This window comes from Erpetoichthys calabaricus, chromosome 2 (assembly GCF_900747795.2).
Source record: "Erpetoichthys calabaricus chromosome 2, fErpCal1.3, whole genome shotgun sequence".
Lineage (NCBI taxonomy): Eukaryota > Metazoa > Chordata > Cladistia > Polypteriformes > Polypteridae > Erpetoichthys > Erpetoichthys calabaricus.
Window position 1 is genome coordinate 88,082,238 of NC_041395.2, and position 13,158 is coordinate 88,095,395.

At 42.3% G+C, this 13,158-nt stretch overlaps 1 protein-coding gene across 1 annotated transcript in view; it reads right to left on the reverse strand.

Moving 5' to 3' along the window:
• chrna11 (cholinergic receptor, nicotinic, alpha 11) overlaps nucleotides 1-13,158 on the reverse strand; it is a 93,595-nt gene that overhangs the window by 30,663 nt on the left and 49,774 nt on the right. The window lies entirely within an intron of this gene.

Sequence of the window (13,158 nt, forward strand, 5' to 3'; positions counted from 1 at the left end):
ATGAGACACTGTTCAGAGATTTATGGGAGCTTTTTATAATTAACTCTGTAAAAGTCTCAAGGGAATTGAATGAGCAGCTTCTGCTCGGTATATGGATAACAAAGCCAAAAAAACAAAGAAAACTCTGTGCAGTGTCAATGTCAATCTGCAGAATATAAACAGAGCACAGCAAATAAGCATGGCTTCTCATTGAAGGCTAATATCATTTTGGATGGTGCACAACTTATATAGCATCTTAATGACATTTTCAATTTATGCATTTTCTTCCATTTAAGTTTTGATACCATCATATTAATTTTAATTACATCATGTAGGTTCAAGAATTTTTATTTGTCACATGCAAAGTCACACAGGAGTATAAGATGCAGTGACACGTATCTGTCCATGTTCCAATAAACACTGCCAATGAGATAGAGTTGGATTCAGAAATATCATTCAAATGAATTTGTTCAAAGAAATACAAAATTCAAAATTAATTTGAACAGATGTTACAAAGACAGATAAATGAAATGAAAGACTACATGAAAGAAGTTTGGCAATTAAATGTCTCTAGTTACAGTAACAGAAATATATCAAAGGGACAAATAAACCCATTTCAGATCGCTGCATCCTTCCAAGTCTATCAACACAAAGAAACTCAAAATGTTCCACAAAAAACATGCATTTAAAGTCATGGTATTTAAAAAGGAAAAAGAGATCAATTCACAGAAACTTGAAAAGAGATGGAAGAAAAGGACAGCTTCTTAGCTGCTTCAGAATTGGAACCCACTCAGAAACTCAGTCAATTATTCAGCGACTGACAATTTGCTAAAAAAAAATAAAATAACCATGCCAATTTAACAATCAAAAATAAAAAATAGAACATAAATAAATCTCATATATAGGTAAGTATATGCATCTATCTATCTATCTATCTATCTATCTATCTATCTATCTATCTATCTATCTATCTATCTATCTATCTATCTATCTATCTATCTATCTATCTATCTATCTATCTATCTATCTATCTATCTATCTATCTATCTATCTATCTATTGTGAAAGGGTACAGCCCGGACACAGACAGGAAGACACGTTCAAGTCCATCACCATATATTATTCATACAACTAATATATACAAGTCCTATGAGCACCGCCACCAAACTCCCCACAGTCTCCCAAAGTCCAGTATTTCTTCTTCCTCTCTCTTTACACACTCTCAGGCCTCTCTTCGCCCACCTCCTTCTCCAACCTCGTCCACCTCCTCACCCGACTCCAGCCTTGATTGTCGGGAGGCGGACCTTTTTATAGGCAGCTGAATGCCAACCACGCCCAACCACCTGTGAACACTATCTATCTATCTATCTATCGTGGCAGGAGGCTGGGGGCCAGACCCAGCTGGGATGCCTGGAAGGACTGGGAGGCAGTTTGTGCATCCCTCAGCAACTGTCCTGGATAAGGAGGGGACCATGAGGACAGAGCAAGGAGGCTCAAACCCATTTGGGGCCCATGGCCTATGGAGCCTGGGAAATCTGCACTTCCGCCACATCAAGGAAGGTGGAGGAAGGACCTTCCAGGGATGCCCTGAGTGCTTCCGGGTGCTCATGCAGCACTTCCACCACACCAGGAAATGCCCCCGGAAGGACATCAACAAGCACCTGGAGCACATCCAGGTGACAATAAAAGGGGCTGGCTTCCTACAGTCGGGGAGCTGGAGTTGGGTGCTGGAGTAGGACGAAGCTCCAGTGGATGGAAGAGAGGCGGCCCATGGACATTGAAAGGCCCGTGGAAGGGTGTTGTGGTGCTGGAAGCACAGTGTGTGTGCAGGACTTGGGTTTTGGGACCTTGGTTTACTAAACATGTGTGTTTTAAGAACTGCCGGTGTCTGTCTGGTTGTGTTCAGGCTGATTATCTCACAATGGCATCTCAGATGTGAGTCTCCGCCTGTTACAAGGTGGGGACCCCTTATAAAAATAATTTTGTGAGCAGCCCGGCACAGCGGACCACCACACACACGTGGCACAATATCGCAGCATGCACACGCACCACGGTGGAAGAGCGACTCACCCAGGGACCACCGCCAGTTCACGGAAGCATCATCTCTGACCGGATGGGGAGAAGGGAGATCAGGCGAAGCACCAGAGCCGCAAAATACCCGATGCTTCGGTGGATTCCCGGGGCTTGGTGTTTCGGATGGGCACACACAGGGAGAGCCCTCCGGAAGACAGGTTCCAGGAGGTAAGTTCATGTCTCAGAAGCAGACGGCCGGTCATGCGGGACCCTGTTTATGTTTTACAGGGAAGGACGTCCTGGATCCATGTCGGTGGCCGAGACGGGCTGATCCGGGGAGCAACGCCATTGTGGCAGTGCCGGAAGACACAGGGAAGGAGAAGCCGCTGCACGTCAGAAGGACGCTGCAGCTGGAATGCTCGCAGGAGGCTCGCCGCTGCATCAGGTCACGGAGGAAGGAGATAGCGGAGGACTGGAAGTCCCTCCCCGAGGCTGGCAAGGGATTGGGTGGTGTGTGTTGCGTTCCCGCCGATGATTGGTTGTAGGCGGGACCAACAAATGTCCGTCGCGAGCTAGGGGAGGAACCGACGGAGCCCAGAAGGAGGCTTCGTGGTGCACAGCTGGCATGTAGGACCGAGCAAAAGGTAAGTCCACCGCCGGCTGATGCTCCGTTTCTGCTTGCGGCTCGGCGTGAGCCAGAGGACTGCCTTCGGACCGCTGAGTCGCTTTTACAGGTATTACGCGACCTTCGAGACTGCATAGTTGAGCTGGAGGGGAAGGCGCTGATGCCACGGAAGACGCTGGGACAGTGGACTGAGCGGCACGGTGCTGGAATCTCCGGCCGGAGGATCGTGGCAGTGCAGGTAGGTGATGCCGGTACCGTAAAGGGAAATGGAGACGCGATTGAAAGGGTCTTGGTATTGCGTGGTTCCAGCGACCAAGTAGACGCATCTCCGATAGTGGATGCGACGCGGAGGGCTGATCGTGTGGTGGGAGTGGAGCCAAGATGCCAGCTGATAAGTGCCGTGGGTCTTAATACCCTACTCCCAAAGCCAGCGTCAGCCTCACATCGCTCCACAGGGATGCAGACGGCCAGGGATCTCTTCCTTTCCTGTAAGGCGGTTCAAACCGTCAGGGCGCCCCAGAGGAAAAGGAGGAACCGGAGGAGTAAAGCCGGCTCTTCCCACAGAGAGAGACATGAGCCCGTGCACTCACGTACGGTGAGCCCCGAGGTCAGCGGGGAAGACAGGAGTGCGAGCGGTCCCATTGGACAAACCGAAGAAGGAGGCACGAAGGCCGCAGAGTGAGTGCCGAGGTTTTGGCTTCCAGGGTGCCAGCCGAAAGGGGGAGTGTTGGCCATTTTGCCTAGTGGAAGCTGCCAGGCAGTGGTGTCAGGGCAACGTCTCTGCCCCTGTCTCTGCTTTGTATTTTGCAGGACCGGTCCCTGGACGAGTGCGATTCGGACCCGTTTCATGGGAGACCTGCCCTCGCGGGATGGGCCGCTGTGTCTGACGGGTCTCCGCTGGTGGAGGGGAAGTGTGGCAGGAGGCTGGGGTCCAGAACCAGCTGGGACGCCTGGAAGGACCGGGATGCAGTTTGTGCGTACCCCCACCGCGAGGGGGCAAGCGCCCTGGATAAAAAGGGGACCATAGGGACGGAGCAAGGAGGCTCAAACCCACTGGGGCTCGTGGCCACTGCCAGAGTGCACCCCGAGCATCATGGAGCCCGGGAAATCTGCACTTCCGCCACACCTGGGAAGGTGGAGGAAGGACCTTCCTGGGATGCCCGGAGTGCTTCCGGGTGCTCGTGTGGCACTTTCGCCACACCAGGAAATGCCACCGGAAGGACATCAACAGGAATCTGGAGCACATCCAGGTAACAATAAAAGGAGCCACCTTCCTACGGTCGGGGAGCTGGAGTCGGGTGCTGGAGTAGGATGAAGCTTCAGCGGACGAAAGAGAGGCAGCCCACGGACATTGAAAGGCCCGTGGAAGGGTGTTATGGTGCTGGAAGCACTGTGTGTGTGCAGGACTTGGGTTTTGGGACCTTTGTTTATTAAACGTGTGTATATATGTGTGTGCAGTATATATGTATGAGACTGTTGCATAATCTATTAATGAGTCTTATTAAAAACATCCAAGGAGCTGTAATTAATGTACTAACGAACACCACAAAGGAAAATTTCTAAGAATTCTTCCATAGCATGTAAGGATTGTAACAATTTTTCCTACAAAATTATTTTTAACATCAGCTATGTTATATGGGTTGGAGATGGTGGCACTGACCAAAAAACAAGAGACACAGCTGGAGGTGGCAGAGTTAAAGATGCTAAGATTAGCATTGGGTGTGATGAGGATGGACAGGATTAGAAATGAGTACATTAGAGGGTCAACTCAGGTTGGACGGTTTGGAGACAAAGTCAGAGAGGTGAGATTGTGTTGGTTTGGACATGTGCAGAGGAGAGATGCTGGGTATATTGAGAGAAGGATGCTAAGGATAGAGCTGCCAGGGAAGAGGAAAAGAGGAAGGCCTAAGAGAAGGTTTATGAATGTGGTGAGAGAGGACATGCAGGTGACGGGTGTAACAGAACAAGATTCATAGGACAGGAAGATATAGAAAAAGATGATCTGCTGTGGCAACCCCTAATGGGAGCAGCTGAAAGAAGAAGAAGAAGAAGTCTTATTAATTTCATGACTTTAAATATAAAATACATGATAATCTCAAACTGGTTTAGTCCAAAGGCTGTACACTGGGCACTAGAAATGATATAGCTCTTGACAAGGTGCCAATACGTTGCACATATATACTGCATACATACATGCATATATTTGTATCCATGACATATATAAATAAATATAGTCAAGCATGCATGTCAGAGGGGCAACCTTCTGGGCTCATCAGAGGTAAGCACCACCAGTTCAGAGAATGAGGAGTGCTGTTGCTGGTAGTTATTGTCTCTTTATAAAAGACACATACACACACACACACACATATATAATATACTAGGGGGCTTTGCTCGCCAACCCCCCCGGCCTGCACTATGCGTCAGCCACTTCGCATCTCTGCCACTCACGTATGTGGATTTCAATTTCGCCAAACAACAAATCTTTAAATTCTTGCAGATACGCCTCGTCATTGGGAAGAAACACTACTTTTCCCTGATGGCAACATGAATCAGAAGATGTACAAGTCTCCAACTTAAAGTTTAAATCCGAACAATATATTTGATCTCTTTTCACTGTTCTGTTATTTCACTGAGTAATAATTTCCATTTGTTTGCACTAATGCGACCTTTACTATCATTTTTTGAGACTTTCAAATTTTAGTACTTTCATTATCTCTAACCTGCTCTGCATGTGTATCGCGCCAATGTTTTTGAATTCTTTGTCTTTTATTTCCGCCCCCGGGCGTGGTTAAATCTCTTGGCACAAAGTCTCATCTCGCAAGACTTGAAAGTATCTCTCTGAAAAAGTCACGTCTCGTCCCAGGCTAAAAAGTCTTGTCTCGTCCCAGGATTTTTTATTGTAATAGATATATATATATATATATGAAAAGGTCTATTCACAATCTAATATGTGGGTGGTTACCTAACAGGTAATGCTTGTGGTTGGTCAGCCAGTTGGTAGACATATGCTATGTCTTCTCAGTTGCAAGAAGCAGATCATGGACATTTGATAGAGTACCTGCTAAATAATACAAAGAGTACATGACACATATTTTGCTCTATTTGGGGCTCATCAGGTGTATGCACATTTGCTTCCCTTTGTGGGGATCAAACCTTGGACATCAGGACCTGACACAAAGCCTCAGATGTTGTGCCATGGTGGCTGGATTCATTTACTTGATAGACATTACCTAATGCTTCTTGCAACTAAGAGGACTTGTTGGATGTCTGCCGACTGGCCGACCAACCACAAGCGTTACCTGGTAGGTAACCACCTAAATATCAGATTGTGGTCAGACCTATGCATGTTATATTCCAATCTACACCAGCTATTGTGGTACTTCACAACAGGCCCTGATGTCTGAGGTTCGATCCCTGCATGGGGAAGCAAAAGTGCGTACACCTGATGAGCCCCAAATAGGGTGAAACAAGTGTCATGTACTCTTTGTGTTATTTGGTAGGTACTATATAATACTGTATATGCAGTATATATAATTATTATTTGAACCGGGACTTGTGTTAGTGTCGGTGTTGTTGAGGGTTCGGTTTGAGGGTTGTATATATATATATATATAATATATATATATATATATATATATGGCATTCGTAGTCTGAATCACAATCTGACTGTATGGGTGGTTACCTACCAGGTAATGCTTTGTGGTTGGTCAGCAAGTTTGCATTATTTGACAGTAAAACTATTTCAACCATATATACTGTATGTATATGGATATGGTGCTTGAAATACTATAAAATGTAATTAGTAGAACCTAATACCAAAAAATGTATGGTAGAGGTAATGTAAGAGGATACATTTTTAAAGCATGGAGGTGGTGCTATTGAGTGATACAAATTTATTATTGATTGCTGCAATATTTTAACAATTTCAATTAATGCTTAATTAAAAATGTATATATTTATTACTTCACAAGTGATCAAGCATTTTGTTATCCTAATTGATCTCCATGGATAAAGGATGAATAATATCATAAATGCTGTGTTTTACAGTCTAGCCATTATCTAATTAAGTAATTAATTAATTAACTACCTCATTATTGATTTGAACCAAATCTAATTAGAAGCATCAATTCTAGTCACATGTAACATAATGGTGGCACAGTGGTTTTGTACCACTTCCTCATAGTTTCACAAACTTTGTTCAAATTTCAAGCCTAGTCACTGCTGTTATAAACCATGCATGCTCTTCCCATTTCCAGGTGGGGTTTCTCCTGGCATTCTGGTTTCCTCCATAATTCTAAAGATTGTATACTAGATTGAGTGGGAGCTCTCTCTCAGGTGAGTGTATGGTGAGTCAACGTGTCTTCCAGTGGGTTCCTGTGACCCCGATTCAAGTAGGTGAGTTGAGAAAATAAATGGAAATCTAAGGCCCATCCATCAGGCCAGTTATTTGATAAAAACAGATTTAAAAAAAATTCTATGAAATTGGGATCTTGCATTTATTGAACACTGTACACTTAAATGTCCATCTACTAATACTCTATAGTGTACAATAAAATTTCCTCCATAAATTGGAGACTAAATGCAATGTTACTGGAAGCCCCCTTGGTTAGGGTACCTAAAAATGGCTGAAAACCTGCTGAAGTTGCTGGAGCGAATTGCACCTTTTTGTATTTTTGTATATTCAGTTTATAACGACAGTTAAGGTTAATCATGCCTATCATCTCTACAGCTTTTGTTGAAGTAACTTCTGCATATGTGAAATGGTTTACTTGGGGATGGTTAAAGACAATGAATGCCATATCAATCCCTTGAATCATTTATTTTTGTGATGTAGGAGGATCTTGGATGACATTTTTTTTTTCAGGACCACAAGTAATACCTAAAGCAGAGCCAATTGCAACTGAACTTTAAGGTCAGAATATTCTGTCTTAACACCTTGCCACATAGGCCTTCAGCACTTAGTGATCATTGGGACTAAGATGAAATGTGAAAGTGTATTAAAAACTGTGTGAAAAAATCCAATAAAGACAAAGGTTGACTGGGAAAAACAAAGAGGCAGTTGTCATGACTTTTAAGAAAGTTTTTTAAATGTTTAGATTAATCGTATCATTATAACAGAGAACCACCAAAATAAGAGAAGCAGAGCAGATAATCGATGTCAAGAACATGAGTTCAAGAAGCTTGGGCATTTCTGAAGTTCTCCTTTAATTAATGCTCTAAGAAATTAAATTTCGTTTTCTTCATGTCATATACTCAAATAGACACACTGGCCTCTCAGATAAATGGTGCTGTACATTAGGTCCTCTAGACTTCTATACAGCTTCTGTATCACCTGTGTCTCCTCCATCCAGATCTGGCATCTCATGACCTCATGCGGCGGACAGTCTTGCAGTAAATGCTCTGTTGTCTGGTGGCCCATTTTGTATGGGCACTGGGCTAACTGACCAATCCAGGACTTGGTGAATATGTGGTTGTTTAGGCAGTTGTGGCCTGTCTGGAGTGTGAAGGTAGCCACCTGCTCAGATCTTGTAAGCAGATAATATGGGTCATTCCTATTATTAGCTTTGTGGTAAGCAGTAGACCGGTCTTCTTATACTTTTATAGAACCCTCCTTTGCCAATTTGCCATCAACATCATTGCCAAGTATATTACAGTGGGAAGGAATCCTCTGCAATATGACTGTGTGCACTCTGCATTGGGAAATAAGAGCATTAGACAAGGCACTCAGCTATCTGGCCCTAGCAGACTGTAGGGCCTGCCGGACACATGGAGCTTCTGTAAAGAATACCAATGGCTTTGCAACTTGCATTTAATGTATTGGTGTAGTGTCTGTGTACTTATCACCTCTTACTTTCAGCTTCACTGATGGCTAGCATTTCTGCTTTGGTGGCACTGTGAGTCTCTCCTGCCAGTATAATTAGCATCTCCACAGCAAGTCCTATGCAGTGTTTGCAAGTGGTGACAGGTGGTAACTGGGTGTTGAAAGGCCCTAGGATAAATTTGCAAAGGGTGGGAGGAGGTTTGGACCCCAGATGTGTGGATATGTCCTGGTGCCCATGAACCCCAGCTATGGGTCAAATAGCATGGGAAGATGGAGTTCATCAGTCTTGGTTGGCAATTCATCTAAGGGAAGGAAAACTGAGTATAAACCCAGGAAGTGTCCTCTTGCCAACCTTGGCTGGCAAATAACTTGACAAGATGAAAACAATGCAGAAGAAGGGCAATGCATTTCCACTTTTATGAAGGGAAATGAAGCTCAAAGACAATAATAGGAACTACAAAAATCTGCTTGTGAGCATCTAGCTTTTGACCTGCTGATTGAGTTAAGTAGCTAAGAAAATGTTAATTTAATACAAGACCTATCTAAGCCAATGTTACAAAAACTGCTTTACAAAAAAGATAAAATAGGAAAAAAAGACAACAGGTTGAGGCATGAAGAGGTGAAAATGATTACTAATGACTTATGCCATCACAAAAAATATTGGTTTCATAATTTTTTTTTTTGCTGAAAGACAAGGGGGTTCTGCCCCCTGCTCGCTTTGTTCACCAGATATACAATTTAAAGAGATTGTTATTTTCATGGGAATTGTTACATATTCATTATTTTCACTTTTACTTTAAAACTTTTGTAAAAACAATACTTGTTCTTTATTTCTGGCCCCGGGCGTGGTTACATCTCTTTCTCACAGGACGTATAACGCTGCTCATGTTGTGAAAGGGGGGGCAGCTGAACGCACGCTAAGGAGTTGCAGTCAGATCATCTGCTGGCTTGTTGCTGCTGGCGAGCTGTATTTTCCGCTTGTCGCACTTTGCATCGATCATTTCAAAGCCTGTACAACAGCTGTCCTTTTGCCACTTTATGTCTCTGCTGTTCGTGTTGTCAATGGGGGGTGGCTTGGTGGGGCTAAAGGCATGCTAAGGAGAAGCGGTCGGATCATCTGCTGGCTTCCTGCTGCTGGCAAGCTGCGTGTTCTGCTTGTCGCTTTTCGTTGATTTAAGAGCTGGGAGCACGTGATATCTGTCTGCCAAAAGCATTCCAACAACTGCTTGGTTAGAAGTCCATGAACTTGTTTTAAATGTTGTATCACTGCCTTGTCTCGCTTGATATTAAAATGTCTCTCGCAGAACGTCAAATTGCAATCTCTTGGCACCAAGTCTCATGTTTAAGGTCACGTCTTGTCTCCCTGATCTCCCATTTTTTTTTTATAATAGAGAGAAAAGTTTATTTCAGACTGATCCTCATCATTCTATATTTATAAAAAAACATCAGTAGTTTAATTTTATACAGCAGTAAAAAGCCAAGAGACTAATCAATAATACTAAAAACAAAAACACAGGTTGATATATGCAGAATATAATTTTAAACAAACAACAACCACATTTCACAACTAGAGACATGCATAAGAAAAAAGTTCTAGAACTTTCAAGCAATTACTGTTAATTCGCAAATTGCATTTTTTTATTCAAGAGGCTTAATGCAGATAATAAAAATAATTTGCTGTTTGGACTGTATTTCTAGTACAGCTGTCTATTATTTGAATTATTAACACCTAAAATATATGTAATAGTGATACATAACATTTTCAAATGTAGAGTTATGGCTGGCAAAAGCAGATATCAACCATCCCAGCGCCCCCAATTTACAACTGGTAATCTTATATATATATATATATATATATATATATATATATATATATATATATATATTATATATATATATATATATATATATATATATATAAATGCCAAATACAGTAGAACCTCTGGTCACGAACATTTCCGAACACGTACAAATCAGGCTATGATCAAAACGTTTGCCAAAATTTTGCATCTGTTCACGACCACATGATCTGGTGGCAAACAAAAACACTGGCGGCCAGTTTCCCTATGCGCGTTCGTACGCACCAATGATTTCCCATTCTCTCTTTCCCATTTTCTTTTGTTTGCGTATACAGGGCCAAACAAAGCAGCTGATGTTGCAAAAGGAATTACAATGTTAACCAAGCAGAGGCCTCAAGTGCTGGAAGAGGTGGAAAAAACTGTTGCTAGTGTGGATGAACAAGAAGCAACTTCCAGGGAATAGCGTAAGCAAGGCGATCATATGCGAGAAAGCCAGGAAGATTCATGGCGATTTGCTGAAAAAAAATCCTTCTTCGAGTGGCGAAGGTGAGGAATTTAAAGCCAGTAGAGGATGGTGTGAAAAGTTTTGCAAGAGAAGTGGCATTTAATTTTTTTTCCCTGTGCTTAAAACTCATAAAAAAGTGTTTCCAGCGAATGGTTCGTAAGGGTCAAGTGCAAACTCTTACAATGTTAGTTTTCTCTGTTGTTCAAGTTTTTCTCAGTGTTATTCAATGTTTTTACATTTAGTTTACTAGTACACTGTGCATTCTATGGTATAATTAACTATTTTTGTGCTTAAAAAATATATATTTACATACAGTTTGCACGGTCTGGAACAGATTAATTGTATTTACATACTGTCTTATGGGGAAATTCCGTTCGGGTTGCGTCCAGAGTTTTGGAACGAATTACGGTCGTGACCAGAGGTACCACTGACTCACTCATCATGAAATCTCTTGAACCATGAGGACTTGGGACTTGAAATTTGGAATGTATGTTACTGTTGGACCATAGGTGCTCACTAAGAAACGGTTTTAAAAATTGTGTGGTCCACGCGCGAAATTTCTTAGAGTTTTTTAGACCCGTTTGTATGTCTGTCCACTTTTCACAAGAGAACTACTTAACGGATTTAAATCGGGTTTTTTCTATAATTTCTTGAACATTCTGTTGATTTTGCGACTTTCTCATTGTGCTAAGTATTATAGTTCGCTTGTGGTACCGTTTTATTAGTGCAAATCCGAGAGAGACTCATTGGGCTGTGGGGGGGGGGGGGTTGTTGGGGGGGGCTAGCCCTCCTTACTCACAATTCTGCCTCGTGGTGTAACCTTAACTCCATTTAGTTAGCGAACGAGAAAACTACTTAATGGATTTAGATTTTTTTTGTCTATAATTTGCTTGAACATTCCAGTTGAATTTTGACTTCTCTCATTGCGCTAAGAATCATAGTTCGCTTACAGGAGAGATATATACATGCTAATCCGAGACAGAGGCTGTGGGCCGTTGGGACGGGGAAGAGTGACGTCAGGAGTAGAGAGCTGGGTGGGGCCCTCCTCATTGTCCTGTTTCACTAATAATACGTGGGCAAAGCCGTGGGGGATGGCTAGTCAATCTATAAGAGGAATCTTTGGGAGTGTGAGAGGACATGGGCAGAACTTGCAAACTCCATATGGACAACAACCAGGTGTGGGATTTGAACTCAAATAACAGTACCTGTGAGGCTGCAGTGCTAACCAATGTATCACCCTGTCGCAAATTACTGCATATTGTCCAAATAATTCAGGGCACAATTGCAAAGTGGAAATCTAGGTGCTCATTTACGCCAGACTAAGCAAATGTTTCATGAATGAAACTGCACCAGGTCAAAAGTGCAGGATTTATTATAGAAAGGTAATTAGGATGTGTATAAAATGATAATCTGGCGATAAAAAATACTCAGCTGTTGGCCTTGGTTAACATGCCTGTTCAATGCTGTGTAGAAGATGGAGACAGTGGCCAATTGGGGTGCTAGGCAGTGTTTCTTTTAAGGTCCAGGTTGACTCAAGAAAAAAGATATTTCTTGTAAACAAAAATGTTAAGTTATGTTACGCTGTGAGCACTATAATGCAGTATAATTATCTATTCATATGTAATAATGTATTTCTTTTAAAACTAGCTTAAATACCCAGCATTGCCTGGGAGGAAAATAAAGTGTTTTTTTTAATTGTTTGATAAAAATATAATTTAAAAAAAATAACTTTAAAAAACAAAATAAATTAACAAACAATGAAGATTCACTCATGTGCTTGTCTTGCAGTCTTGTATGTATGTTATCATCCAGTTGACGCTCGGAACTGGCGAACTCTATTTAATGTCAAAAGCAATAGGCGGGCGGTGGTGGAGCTCAAACATAAAGAATGCTGGCAGTCACCTCCAGTTCGCCCTCTGGTGGTCGTTCTGAGTGTCAACTGGATGATAACATGCATACAAGACCACAAGATCATCCACCACCCTACCCAGAAGGGGGTGGGCTAGGGCTGATTTCACCCTACAGTATTTTTAGTTGACCAATGAGAAATGTGCACCAAGTTTCATGAAAATCGCTCCAGCTGTTCGGAAGTGATGCTGGAATATACATACATACACACACACACATACATTGACTTTTATGTATATATAGATTCATTAAAGTGGTATGTTTATTTAAACTATTAAGATACCATTTATTCATTATGTCATGAAGCTCTTCAGATATACTGTATGTTGCTGATGACTGGAATTAAAAAAATAAAACTGAGTGGACAATTTAACAGTGTACCTTTTTTAAAAGAAAGCATTAGATGCAATTAGATTTTTAAAGATCACTCAGAGATGATTTAAAATTCCTACAAATCACAACTCTGTAATGTCATCAGTGTCCAAAAGCAGAATTGTTTGCTTCATCAC